The 13,824-nt window shown below is 45.1% G+C and overlaps 1 long non-coding RNA gene across 4 annotated transcripts; it reads right to left on the bottom strand.

Annotated features, from left to right (window-relative positions):
• Positions 1-10,651: 10,651 nt before the first annotated feature.
• On the bottom strand, positions 10,652-13,116 carry LOC125722622 (uncharacterized). Of its 4 annotated transcripts, none has more exons than XR_007386483.1 (4): positions 12,948-13,116; positions 11,571-11,681; positions 11,150-11,242; positions 10,652-10,936 (listed from the first exon to the last, which is right to left on the bottom strand). It is a non-coding gene; the product is annotated as an uncharacterized LOC125722622 (long non-coding RNA). The 4 variants fall into 4 exon arrangements; XR_007386482.1 differs by having other exon boundaries at positions 12,958-13,116; XR_007386485.1 differs by lacking the exon at positions 12,948-13,116 and adding an exon at positions 12,350-12,371.
• Positions 13,117-13,824: the final 708 nt, after the last annotated feature.

Genomic DNA, 13,824 nt, shown 5'->3' with positions numbered 1-13,824 from the left:
AAGAACTACTGGTGATTGAGGGACCAAGGACGGGTTTCATCCCTGAAAACCGATACCGCTGCGCGAACAGCGTGCAGTAGAAGGCCGTATTGGTGTCCTCCCACATATCTCGTACCAGTGAATTTCCACCCAGGACCTGTGTAGTGCGGAGAAAGAAAAAAAAATGGGAAAGAATCAGAGTAAGAAGATTGAATTAGAGGGAGATGAGAAGTTCATGGAAGGATATAAACCAGGTTCAGGACAAATAAGTAATCGGAGGTGGAGGAAAAAACATGGATTTGAAGGGAAACTCCACACTCCAGATATCTTAAAATTACAAGGAAATTTAAAACTAGAAATGTTACGAACCTTGAAGAAAGGAAAATTGGAGAAAAGGAAAAAAGAATATAAGTATTCAGATAATTGGTTGGAACAAAGTAAGTTAAGAGATATACGTAGAAAGCAGAAAAAGGATGATAGAAAGGATAAATTAACTGCAGCCGCTCTAGTCACTTTAGATGATGAGACGGTGGCCAAAATAAAACATAGAGAAAATAGACCACCAACACCACCACTATTGCCTGCCCCCATGCAACCCGTAGATAGAAGGGAAATAAAACAACCATCAGCTACGGGCACAATACCAAAGAAGCCATCAGCTCTTCCTTCTTCCCCCATTATAACTAGGAGTAGAGATCCTACGTTATACCCTGTGCGCGATCTAGCTACTGCTAAGGTTCGATGGCATCCGCGAAATGAAGGCATTGATATTGATAGTGAAGAGGAAGAAATAGAATTACAATGCCCCCTAGTGGAGGTGGCAAACCCTAATAGAGAGCCAGATGGAGGACCTGAAACAATGTTAGTCTATAGACCATGGACAGCTGAAGATAGAACGGCAGCATTAAAGGGAATACCTCCTGTTGATGAAGGGGTACCAGAATTTTGGACAGCAATATTGGAACTACAGAGCAGTTTCCACCTGAATGGTAGAGAAATGTTCCAATGTTTAAGACAGCTGTTCAATCATAAATGGGGAAGAGTAGCAGGAGACTTTACTGGTCATGGACCAGACAATCAACCACTTGCACATAATTCACAAGCTCTGCAACAGAGTATGCAGCAATTACATGGAAGGATAGAGACAGTGTTTATGAGACGAGCAGATTATGGCAGAATTGCACAATGCAAGCAAAAGGATGGAGAAGAGCCAGAGGATTTTATGGACAGGATGCGAGTGGTGTTTAGAGGGAATTCAGGAATTCCTCATAATGAGGAAAATGGAGGAGTTTATCAGCAACAGTTAAAACGTGCGTTCATCACAGGGCTAAAACCTGAACTGAAGAGATACATAGATAAACATTGGGTACATCAGAATACTGGTTCAGTACAGCAAGCCCTAGAATATGCCCAACACGCCCATACAGCACAAAAACAGAAATCAGACGCAGTGTTTGCTGCTAATGATACTGTTGCAATAATACATATGAATCCTCCAGGGAGGGGAGGGTTCAGAGGAAGGTCACGAGGCCAAGGAAGGGGGAGAGGTGCTTTTAGGAGCAATCAGCGAAATTTATTACAGCAAGATAACACTTGCTGGACATGCGGAAAACTTGGGCACTTAGCTAGGCAATGTAGAACCAAGTTTATAAACAACCCAAATTCCACAGAGAATCAATGACAATTAGCCTGTGAACTATCAAAAGAGCCAGATAAGCTGCAAAAACAGGATGAGACAGAAGAGATAGATTTGCAAGCAGTTTGCCAACTGCTAGCACTAAAACAACTTGAAGAACTACCAAAACGAAGGCTTATTATAAATGGGAAAATATATGAGTGCCTATGTGATACCGGAGCCTGTAGAACAGTGTTAACCACTAGCCCTCCAAGGGTCACCTTTTCTTCGTCCTCCATAAATATACGAACTGCAGGAGGCCAAGCTGAAAGTCATCAATTGACAAATCCAGTTAGCATAAAAGATGAGGAAACAGAGTTAGAATGTCACGCCCAAGTGCTAATAAGCCCTTCATGTCCAGTCAATCTGTTAGGAAGGGATCTTATGATACAAATGGGTATTAGTGTGATTGCAACACCCACTGGCATGAAGGCTATAGTACAAAAGCAAACTTTCGTGATACATGGCATGTCAGCTCCACAGTATTATTGGTCCCTAGATCTGGGGGGGGACAGCACAGACACGTGAAATATTGAGAAAAACTAGAGAAAAGCAGTCCCCTAAACAAACCCAGTTCATGCCTGGCGATGCCTTACACGTCACTATGTGGTACAAAGGCACCCCAGGACCAGATTATGCCTATGACAAAACGTTTCATGCCCTTCAAGACACTTGTATCACCTTACAACATATATATGTTAACTCCACTACTGGCTTTTCTGCTGCTTCAGTCATCTTATCTAATAAACCACAGGCTGTGTTCAGAGGGGGAACACCACACGTATCTCTATCAAAACCACCTCAGATGCAGTGGAGGGACGTAGAGATGTTCTTACGAGATTCCATGCACAGTTTCAATGACTACCAACCCGTACCTGGCTCCTTTTGGAGCTATGACAAAAAACACAATGTGTGGCGGTTTCCTTTGGGATGGAGAGTTCAAACCACTCTCACCACACACTTGCAGGACCCAACCTGACAAATTTTTCCAACCCTGGAGGAGGGATCATGTCCAGATCTAGATCGCCTCCCGGAAGGGTTGTGGTCGTCCTCCCCCGCTGATGTAGGACTGGTAAAGGGGTTTCCACCTTACAAAGTAATCGTGAAATCAGAACACCGTCCGGTAGTTAGACAATACCCGTTAAAACCTGAAGTAGAGAAAGGTATAGCCCCTGTAGTGCAGGATATGTTGGCATCAGGAATATTGCGAGAGGCTCCTGAGGCCACTTGCAATACTCCTATCTTCCCCGTCCAGAAGGGACATACAGGGAAATGGCGCATGGTGCAGGATTTAAGACCAGTAAATGAAATAGTACAACATGCTGCACCAGATGTGCCTAATCCACACCTTTTGTTAAATTCCTTGTCCCCTGACAAGAAGTATTTTTCAGTAGTGGATCTGAGTAATGCTTTTTTCTCAGTACCACTACATCCTGATTCACAACACTTATTTGGTTTCACTTATAAAGGACATAAATACACATACACTAGACTCCCTCAAGGGTTTTCAGAAAGTCCACATGTATATACAATGGCACTACGGTATTCAATGAGTTCCTGTAAAGTACCGTCCCATAGTCAAGTGCTATTGTATGTAGATGATATATTAATTGCTTCAGATACAAAACAGCATTGCAAAGAAGCCACACTGTTAGTGTTACAGCATTTGTATGATACAGGACATAAAGCATCAAAACAAAAATTACAGTATTGCAGAGAGGAAGTTATATATCTTGGACATAAACTCTCCCAACAAGGTCGATCGTTATTAGAAACTAGAAAACAGGCAATACAAGAGGCACCAAAGCCAAAGACTAAACAGCAAATGATGTCCTTCTTAGGACTTTGCAATTATTGCAGGGAATGGCTACCTGATTATTCTGCACTCGTTCAACCTTTACAAACCCTGATTTATGGGAAGGACATGGCACTGAAAGATAAAATTCAGTGGACAAAAGGAGAATTGGCATTCACAAACTTAAAAATGATGTTACAAACTAATGTGACACTTGCTCTGCCAGATTATCAACAACCATTTACCCTATGTGTTGATGCAAATCAAGGGTATATGAAGGCAGTATTAACACAGCCATTCGGCGCAAAAGAGAGGCCATTAGCGTTCTATTCTAAACGATTAGATGCAGTGGCAGCTGGTTTTCCGCAGTGTTTGCAGGCATGTGCAGCTGCTGCAGAAGCAGTGAAATTATCAGCAGAATTAGTGTTGTGTCACCCACTCACTTTGAAGGTGCCACATTCAGTTTCTTTAGTTTTACTGCAGACGCCACTGCCATTCCTCACACATGTTAGACATCTGACCCTAGTCTCACTCCTGCTTTCACAGTCAAACATCACGATACAGCGATGTGGTCCTCTCAACCCTAGCACCCTTCTTCCGACAACGTGCAAAGCAGTTGTGGAAGAACAAACCAAACCAAGAGCAGATATTTTACAGACCCCGATACCAGATTCAACAGTTGTTTTTGTAGATGGATCAGCATCAAAAAATGACATGGGGAAGAACAAGGTCGGATATGCTGTAGTTACATCTACTGAAGTGTTAGAGGCCAATGCACTCCCCCCTGCTTGTTCAGCACAAGCGGCTGAACTCTATGCTGTAATTAGGGCATGCGAGCTCTTCAAAAACAAGCCACTTACAATATACACTGATAGTCAATATGTGTTTGGAGCTGTTCATCACCATGCAAGAGTGTGGAAAAATAGAGGATTCAAGACATCGCAAGGAACATCTTTAACTCATACGAACTTATTACTCAGGTTGTTAGATGTTGTGCAATTACCAAATTGCCTTGCGATATGCAAATGTAAGGCACACCAAACTGATGCTTCCGCAATAGCTAAAGGAAACAGTTTTGCGGACATGACGGCAAAAAGTGCTGCACAAAAACAACCTGCCTTAAATGTTACAGATGTCTTGTTGATAGATAGTGATGTACTATGTGATGCACAGACTCATGCACCTAAAACAGAAATACAGAGCTGGATTAAGAGAGGAGCAATACAGCAAGGGAAAACTTATTATATGAATGACAAGCCCATCCTACCAAAAAATTTATACAAGACAGCTGCCTTAGTGAGCCATGGAAACACCCATGTCTCAACAGGAGGGATGGTACATATTATTCAACAATACTTTTATACTATAAATTTTTCTGATTATGCAAAACAATTTTGTCGAGCGTGCTTAATTTGCTGTAAACACAATGCACAAGGCAACATAAGGCCAAAACGTGGCCAGTTTCCCGCAGCTGAGTATCCATTTCAAATTGTACATATGGATTTCATTGAATTATCTTGGTCACAAGGGAAGAAGTACTGTCTAGTCATTATAGACACCTTTTCTAAGTGGGTAGAAATATACCCTGTAAAACACTGTGATGCAATGACCGTTGCAAAATGTTTGGTAGGCCATTATTTCCCTACCTATGGCATACCTCATATTATAAGATCGGGCAATGGGACTCATTTTGTGAATCAAACCATGTCCCTTTGCTCACAAGCACTCGGGTTTACGATAAAAAATCATTGCGCTTATCACCCCCAGAGCGCAGGCTTAGTGGAAAGGACCAACGGCACCATTAAAACAAGACTCAGAAAGACAGTGGAAGAGACAAAAAGACCGTGGCCAGAATGTTTGTCTCTAGTAAAATTATGGATGAGAATAACTCCCACTCCTGCAGGATTGACACCATTTGAAATAGTGTATGGTAGACCGTTTCCCTTAGCAACCGAAATGAGTGATATAGGAAAAGCAGACAGAGAAAATACGTTAGCCGATTGGATGCGTAAGCTATTATCATCGCAACAAAAACATAATCCCAGTAGTCTGCCAGTAAATTCTGTTTCTGTTCAACAGGATAATCTGCAGCCAGGAGATTGGATCCTGGTCAAGGTCCTGTTGCGAAAGGATTGGAGCACGCCTCGGTGGGACGGACCTTATCAAGTCCTCCTCACAACACCAACAGCGGTGAAGATAGCAGAGTGACCTTCCTGGATACATAAGAGTCACTGTAAGCCCATCAAGCCCGTATCAGAGACCTCTGTACCTTCGGAGTAGCAGTGGAAGTCCGCTACAAAGGCGCAGCAATCAATAGGATACTGACGTCTCAACCCGGTGAAGAAAACAGCTGATCTGCACTCCATTTAGAATGGCTCTGATTGGGTGGGGATGTGGTAAGGTAACTCTCGGTGTAATTCTCTTTATGGGAATTGTTGGTCTGCTTCTGCACTCACCAGAGCAGGTGTTTCGCCCACCTAGATGGACACATGACGGCTCCCACCTGAGACCTATCTCCACAAATGAGACCCATCCTTTCCCATCCTTACAAAATTACTGGTATCGTTATGTTTATGATTCAGCAAAGAAAGACAATTTAACTAACTGTTATGTCTGTACACATATGTCCCTGGATCCCCATGCCAGTCCCTCATGGTTGGACTGGTTTCTTACTGGGTCCTGGTGGCAGTTACTGCTAAAGTTCTCACTCCCCATTCTTGTTACATTATTATTTGTATGTTGTTTCATTTGTATTATACCCTGCCTCCGTTCCATGATACAACATACTTTTAGTTCTGTTTTTCTGCTATACACTGCAGAAGAACAAATGGATTTACTAACCTTGTCTAGCCCTCTTAATAATAATGATGATGTGATCTGAATGACGGTTGTGCTGAAAGTGTTTTTGCAATTTGTACAATACTGATGCTTCTGATCATACTGTCATGATAAAGAGGAGGGACTGTTAGGTTGAAGAAACTGTTATTAATCATTTGTTATCATTTCTGTATAATCAGCAATGAGTGTAAATATGTATATACATTATTTTGTTTTTCTTTACCTTCATAATTTAGATTATATTAGTTTACACGTATCCTGAGCACGTGTTTAAATAGTTGTCCACCTGAGGAAAACCAGAACTTCTTCTTACTCTCACAGTCCTTTCTTTGTTCTCACTCCAAGACCCCTGCCCCCCATTGACTATAAATAAAGGTGCCAAGGGGAACCACCCTTTGTAACACATTCCTTTGTAGCCTAGCATGCAGAGAGTGTGGTTACCCTTGTGCAAGTAAAACTCTAAGTGTGTTGTCTCGTAATTAATGGTGTGTACAGAGTTGGAGTGGAAAGCCTGACGCTTTCTCCAGCAGTCAGTTTAACAGTTGTCCCCCAACTTCCTGGGATAAGAAGGCCATCGACCCCGGGGTGGGTGCGAATGGCGCACGCCAGTGGCTCTATATAGAGCGCGTAGAGGAGGGGGGAGAGGGGACATCCCTGCCTCACTCCACTCCGCTGGGGCACCAAATCACTCAGGAAGCCATTGATAACAACATGGCTCCCAACTTCGTTATACAAAGTGAGTAACCACCCCAGGTAATTGGGCCCGAAGCCAAACTTACCCAATACTTTGAACAGGAAGCGGTGATCTACCCGGTCGAAGGCTTTCTCCTGGTCCAAGCTGACCAGCAGGAGAGGGAGGTTCCTATCCTCTACCCAGGCGATGGCGTCGCAGATGAGGTGGAGATTCCACGTCGCCGATCGACCCGGTACTCCACACGTCTGGTCACTGTGAACCAGATGAGCCATGGCCTTCTTCAGGCGTTCGGTAAGGGTCTTTGCGATGAGCTTTGTGTCTACACAAAGCATGGTCAGGGGCCTCCAGTTGCCAAGGTCGGCCCGATCGCCCTTCTTGTGCAACAAAGAGAGGACCCCCGACCTCATGCTCCTAGTGAGCAAACCCCGGCGCTGAACGTCCTCTACAACCTGCAGTAATTCCGGCCCGAGGACATCCCAAAAGGTGGAATAAACTTCCACCGGGAGCCCATCAAGGCCAGGTACCTTGCGGCGGTTCATCTTGCCAAGCACTGCGGTCAGCTCGGCCAAGGTGATGGGGGCTTCTAAGCCGTCCCAGATGTCACTGGGAAGACAAGGTGAGATGTTATCTAGGAAGCGCTCCCCAGCAACCGGGTCCGTGTCCCTAACATTAAAAAGGTTAAGATAAAACAATTTAGCAACCTCCAGCATGTCTGATGTATCCATGACTATATTGCCATTTGAGGCACGGAGAGAGCTAAAGCTCTTCTCCTCCCGGGCTTCCCTGGCTCTGTGGAAAAAAAAGAATTGCACTTTTCATTATTTTCCACATCAAATATTTTGTCGCGGAGCATTTGGGCCGAGGCAGCCTGTTCATGCAGGCGCCTCAGCTCACCCTTTATGTCAAGCAGCCGCTCGTGGTTGATGGTGCCCCCGTTGTTGTGAGCGGCGTATTCATCCCGCAACCTTCTCTCCAGCTGCAGAATGGAGAACTTCTTCTCCATCCTGCGCTGCTTGCTGTACTGCATGGAGAAGGTTCGGATCCTGTCCTTCACACTCTCCCACCATTCGGCCACGGAGGGGAAGGTAGGCTTGTCCTTCTGCCACTCGGAGAAGTGATGTAAAAAAAGGTGTCTAAAATCTCTCTCCTCCAGGATCTGCAGGTTCATTTTCCAATAGCCGCCCCCATATACAAGGGCGTCTATGGAGACAGTGGCCTCCACTGCCAGATGGTCAGTGGGCCACTGTGGGGAGAGGGACACCTTTTTAAAAGCAACGGGGGGTGAAGCTAAAATGTAGTCGATGCGGCTGCTGGCTCCGCGACTATTATGCCAGGTGAAGCCCGGCATGCTGGGGTTGCATGTTTTAAAACCGTCCACAAGTTTAAAGGAACGAATAAAATGGCCTGAGCTGGCATCCTGTCTACCCTCCAACGAGATGTTAAAGTCCCCTCCTAAAATCAAGTGTCGATCTGTGACACAGAACGGGGACAACTCTTCAAAGAGAGTTATACGGGACGAGGCCTCCACTGGAGCGTAGACACATATGGCCCGGAGGCGCTGTCCCCTCCATGTGGCGTCCACTCCCAAAACCCTGCCCTGAAGGACGGTAAACACACTTACTTCTTCAAAGGCGCGGTCGCCAAAAAGGATCCCGACGCCTGAGGAGTGGACGCCACCTACGCTCCAGTAGGATCTACCCCTCTTCCACTGTCGTGAAAAGAGAGCCTCGTCCCGCTGGTCCCGGAGGTGGACTTCCTGCAGAAAACAAATGCTGAAGGGAGAAGATGCCAGCTGGTTAAAAGCAGATGTACGTTTTAAAACGTTCCTCAAACCCCTTACATTCAAGGTGACAATATTAAAATTGGCCATAGAATGTTAAAATAATAAAATACAATTAAAAACAACAAACTAAAATAATAAAAGCCAGCCATTAAAAACAATACTGTCCTACTGCCCCCCCTCCTCAGTCAACCTCAAAAGGTCCCCCAATTTCAGCCCCCCCAGGTACTCCTGTTCATTAGCAGTGTCCTGTTGACCGCTGTACTCCTGGGGGGTGCGGGGGACTATCCCAAGTCCCACACCAGACGGGGGGCCTCTAACATCAGGGAGGGGGGATACTGTCGGCAGCCGGAGGGCTGGATGCGTCGGGTTGCGCCTCCCTTCTGCTCTTCTTCCTCCCCCGGGGGGATGCACCGCTCTTCTTTCGCCTGCTGCTGACGCCTGGAGCCAGGGCGAGCTGCTCCACCTTGTTCGGAGACCCCTCCTGCATTGGTGTCGAACTCGAAGGGGCCTCCTCCACCTCGACCAGGGCTTCTCCTCCTGCCCCCGTCGCCGGCTGTTCCTGCCCAGTCGTGGGGGCTAGAGCTCCCCCACCATTCTCCGTGCCGACTGCTCTGTTACCCGACAGAGCGTCGGCATATGTAGTCTTTTTCTGTGGGCAGGAACGAGCCAGATGGTCCTCGCCGTTGCAGTGTATGCAGCGACGGGGGCCCTTGCAGTCCCTGGCCATGTGCCCCGACTCCAGGCAGTTGCGGCAGCGCAGGTTAGCGCATCCCTCCAGGGTGTGTCCAAAGCTGTGGCACTGCCGGCAGAAGGGAGGCTGTCCAGAATAAAAAAGGTATGCCTTATTTCCCTGTAGGTTAAAATAGGCTGGGGGGTGGCTAAAACCGCCTGCCCCATTAGCGTCCGGGCGCAGGCGGGCCTGGAACTGGCGTCGGCCAGTCCAGATCCCCAGCTCATCCCGGATGTCCCTGTGGCCAGGAAGGAGGTCCACATACTTTTTTTAAAAAACAAGCAGACGGACTCGGCGGTAACATGCGGGTTAAAACAGTGGACAGTAATAACCCGCTTGTCGGGCCACCACAGAGGCTCGATGGTATACCGTCTAAGGAGAGGGTGCTGGGCCCCCTCCTTGCTCCGCTCCAGGACCTTGCTGCAGCTGTCATCGGTGGACAAGGTGACCTCAAAGAATTCGAAGGGGCCATTCCGCGGTACGCAAAGAACATCTTCCATACGAAGGCCCAGTGCTTCGAAGGCCACCTCCCGGATGAAGGCCAGCCGGTCGGGGAAGGTGCCCACCTCCCCCTCAGCCCTCCAGCAGAACCGGGTGGTATTCCGCAGGCCCCCGCCTGCTACCAGCCACGGCCCGCTGAAGGGCTTCCTCGATGGTCCGGCGGCCGTTGCCATCCGGGAAGGTCCACCGACGTCGCCGCTGGAGCAGAGTCCTTCCGCCGCCGTGGTCTCGACGTCCGCCGTCCGCCAATCCGGGATGAGTCGAGCAGAGCTAAACTATAAAACCAGCTAAAAATAAAAACACCAGTTCGCCCAGCAGGGCGGCGGACAAGCCACCAGCCACTGCGGGATCCCCAGCCTACTAAAAACAGAAATAAAAGCAGGGATAAAAGGCTAAAAAGGAAGGCACGGGTCGCCCCGTGGCAGCGGCGGTCAAGCCACCTGCTGGTCACGCCTTAGGTTAACCGTGCCTTCCTCTAAAAAACCTGACGCAGTCCGTGAAAACCGGTAAAAAGTCAGTAAAATCCACTTGATTTTAGCCAAAAGGCCGAGAAGCGATACCCGCAGACTGCACCCCGCCGATTTTTAAATAATATTATGCTTGTACTACTTACATTAACACAAAATCGCAATCTAAAAGGCTGAAACACCATGCAAATCAATGCCAACCCAGTACAATAAGAATTTTATTTATCAAACATTTAACAAATAGAACTACCTGCAGAACTATTACCCTTAACACAGGCAAAAGAGCAATTCCACCAGCAAATACAATTATACACCATTAAAATCTAATTACATGGCCAATAAAACAATTAAAATGTTACCTTACATGCATGCCAATAAAAAGTTAAGACAAAAAGAAAAAGTTCAAAAAGGAACATACCCGCAGACTTCCAAACTCTGCACAAGGGTCGGGCTAAAACAGCATCATACACTTTCCTAAAACACATAAAATCAGTAACCTTAGGAATAAAATAGGTCAATCACAAAATAAACAGCACAACAGATAAAATAAAATGTTAATAATGTTAATATTGATGAATATGTGCCAACAGTGATCAACCAAAAAAGTGCTCAGTAAATTCTGTACATGCCATTAAATACAATCCAAACCAAATAAAACACAAGCACAGAAAAAGAAAGCAAACTTACATAAAACCCGAGGTGTCCTTTGTGTGCTTCAGGAAAGCACATCATGTCAACCCTGTAGGATGGATTGTCACCACCTAGACGTACTGGGGCAGCCTAGGATCAAGGCAGTTAGATGGATGTCAGCTTACCTCTGGGGGTAGGTAGTTTAGGTGGATGGCAGCTTATTTCTGTGATCAGGGTGTTTGGGCAAATGTCAGCTTGCCTCTGAGATCAGAGTGTTTAGGTGGAAGCGAGGTTACCTCAGGGGTCAGGGGGCTGGGTCAAAGGCAGCCTACCTCTGGGGTTAGGGCATTTGGGTGGATGTGAGCTTACCTGAGGCGCCTGCGTGTTTGGGTGGACAGCAGCTTGTCTGAGATCAGAGCATTTGGGTGGATGGCAGCCTACCTCTGGGGTTAGGACATTTGCGTGACTGTGAGCTTACCTGAGGGGTCTGCGTGTTTGGGTAGACCGCAGCTTGCCTCTGCGATCAGGGTGTTTGGGTACATGTCAGCTTAGCTCTGGGGTCACAGTGTTCGGTTGGATGTGAGCCTTCCTGTGGAGTCAGGGCGTTTGGGTGAACAGCAGCTTACCTCTGGGGTCACAGCGTTTGTGTGTAGGGCAGCTTACTACAGCTAACTCTCAATTAGTTTAACTGAATTTATCCTAAAAAATAATATTTATCTCTATACCTGACACACAAAATACCGTGACTTATATATAATGTGGCATGTTGTAAATGCAACCAGTAATCAGAAGACATGTGAAGACACACAGAAGTGTGACATGTGCTGCACACCAGGGCAATTTCAGAATCCCAAATCAGATCTGTAGTTAACACCAAGCTATGGTAAACCAAGTGGCAACTATATACATGTATGGAAATCACACAACCCGAAAAACATATTAATACACAGGTATGTCTGACTCACTATCAAAAACGATGTAAACTTCTGTAGTAGTTAATAGATTAACAGACACAAAAAACCCAGAGGTACACCAACGAAAACACAGTGCAATGCTAGTATCCAACTAGCAAGAACTAGCTAACCAGCTAAAAAGTCGCAATTAACTTCTAAATTATAGAAACCCAGCTACATCGATAAGTACAAAAATTACCACGGAACATACATGTATTAGTTTAATAAAGTTTAAGCAGAAATTATCTAAATAAATCCGGCTTTAGTTTTGTTTGCCGGAGCTCGAACGCCGGACATGTCTTACTAAAAGGGCGCGAACTTCGGCCGGTTTGTGGCAAAGTAACCATGACAACCGCCTGCCGCTGGCGCCACACAACGTCGTTGACCGCAGTCAGACTCTCGCGTGTTTATGTCTGACCGACTCGCGTCGCCATAATGAGATTTAGTCGTACTTACGTTAAAAAAAAGCTCTTACCAACCTCATTTCACTGTATCCTATGCACAGCAATTTATTTAGCTTTCAACAAACTTAATTTTACAGAACAGAATTTCTGTATTGCCTCATTATATATATATATATATATATATATATATATATATATATATATATATATATATATATATATATATATATATATATATATATATATATATATATATATATATATATTCATTAATTTTCTCTAGTCAACGCACTGAATTACGACGGCCAATATTATGTATTATTTTGACAATAATATAAGTAGATTATTCTTTTACTATATGTAAATTCCTTAATTATATTCCATTGCTACTTTACAAAAGCCTTCAGGAAGTTTGGTGTTTTCATGACAACTAACCAAGTGTCTAACCAGTGTTTACCTGAATAATACAGAAAATTAAATGACACTTGTTAAACTCACCTGGACGTACCTTTTACAGTCGTTTAAACCGTCATGAGCAATGCTGAAATCACTGTTGCAAACAGTTCAGCGCGTAACATTGTCATTATTTTTCATCCTTATTAAACAAGGGCACGTTTTTGTGTAGTCTGTGGTGAAATGCATTTTATATTTTCGTTTTTTGAGACACTCTCCCTCCGCCGTGACGCTCCATGGAACCAATACCTTCGGTTCTCTGGGAGTTAAATAAAAGCCCGCCCGCACTGAAATATGATTGGCTTATATGGCTAAGTAAACCAATCAGGATGCTGTCTGTCTAGCACTGGCTACATGAAGAGTCACACATATAGGGATCCACACATACGCACGTTCTCTCTTTCTCTCTATCCCTCTCTCTCTCGCTCATTCCTAGCTCATTTACTTGCTCATTCGTGTGTGCTACTGTCTCGCGTGCATGCTCTTGTTTGCTTGCTCTAGTTTCCAGGATATAAATTTTTTTAATTTAGGGGCATCAGGGAGCCGCTGTCAATATGCGGGAGACTTGGGATGTCTGGATAACTGCTTATTTGTACTATCATGATAACTGATCATTTCCAGGGAGCCGTAAATGTTTACACATATTTATTATTTTATAATATTTCATGTATATTTTCAACTTATTCACACCTTATTGTACCATGCGTCCATGCATACTTTACTGTAAAATCAGACAGATAAACGTTTAGAAAAATAATCGATTCTACAACTTAACTTGCAGCTGTCCAATTACACATCCATATTTTATTGCTGCAGATAACTGAGGTAGGTGTGGTATATAACGCTGAAGGTTAGACGTATAGTACAATAACATATGTACAACATGTGGTCATTTCAGTCAGACAAACGTTTAAAGTGGAAA

This window comes from Brienomyrus brachyistius, unplaced genomic scaffold (genome assembly GCF_023856365.1).
Source record: "Brienomyrus brachyistius isolate T26 unplaced genomic scaffold, BBRACH_0.4 scaffold40, whole genome shotgun sequence".
In the NCBI taxonomy this organism is placed as follows: Eukaryota; Metazoa; Chordata; class Actinopteri; order Osteoglossiformes; family Mormyridae; genus Brienomyrus; species Brienomyrus brachyistius.
The sequence above is the reverse complement of the archived record's forward strand: the minus strand, read 5'-3'. Positions and strand labels throughout refer to the sequence as shown.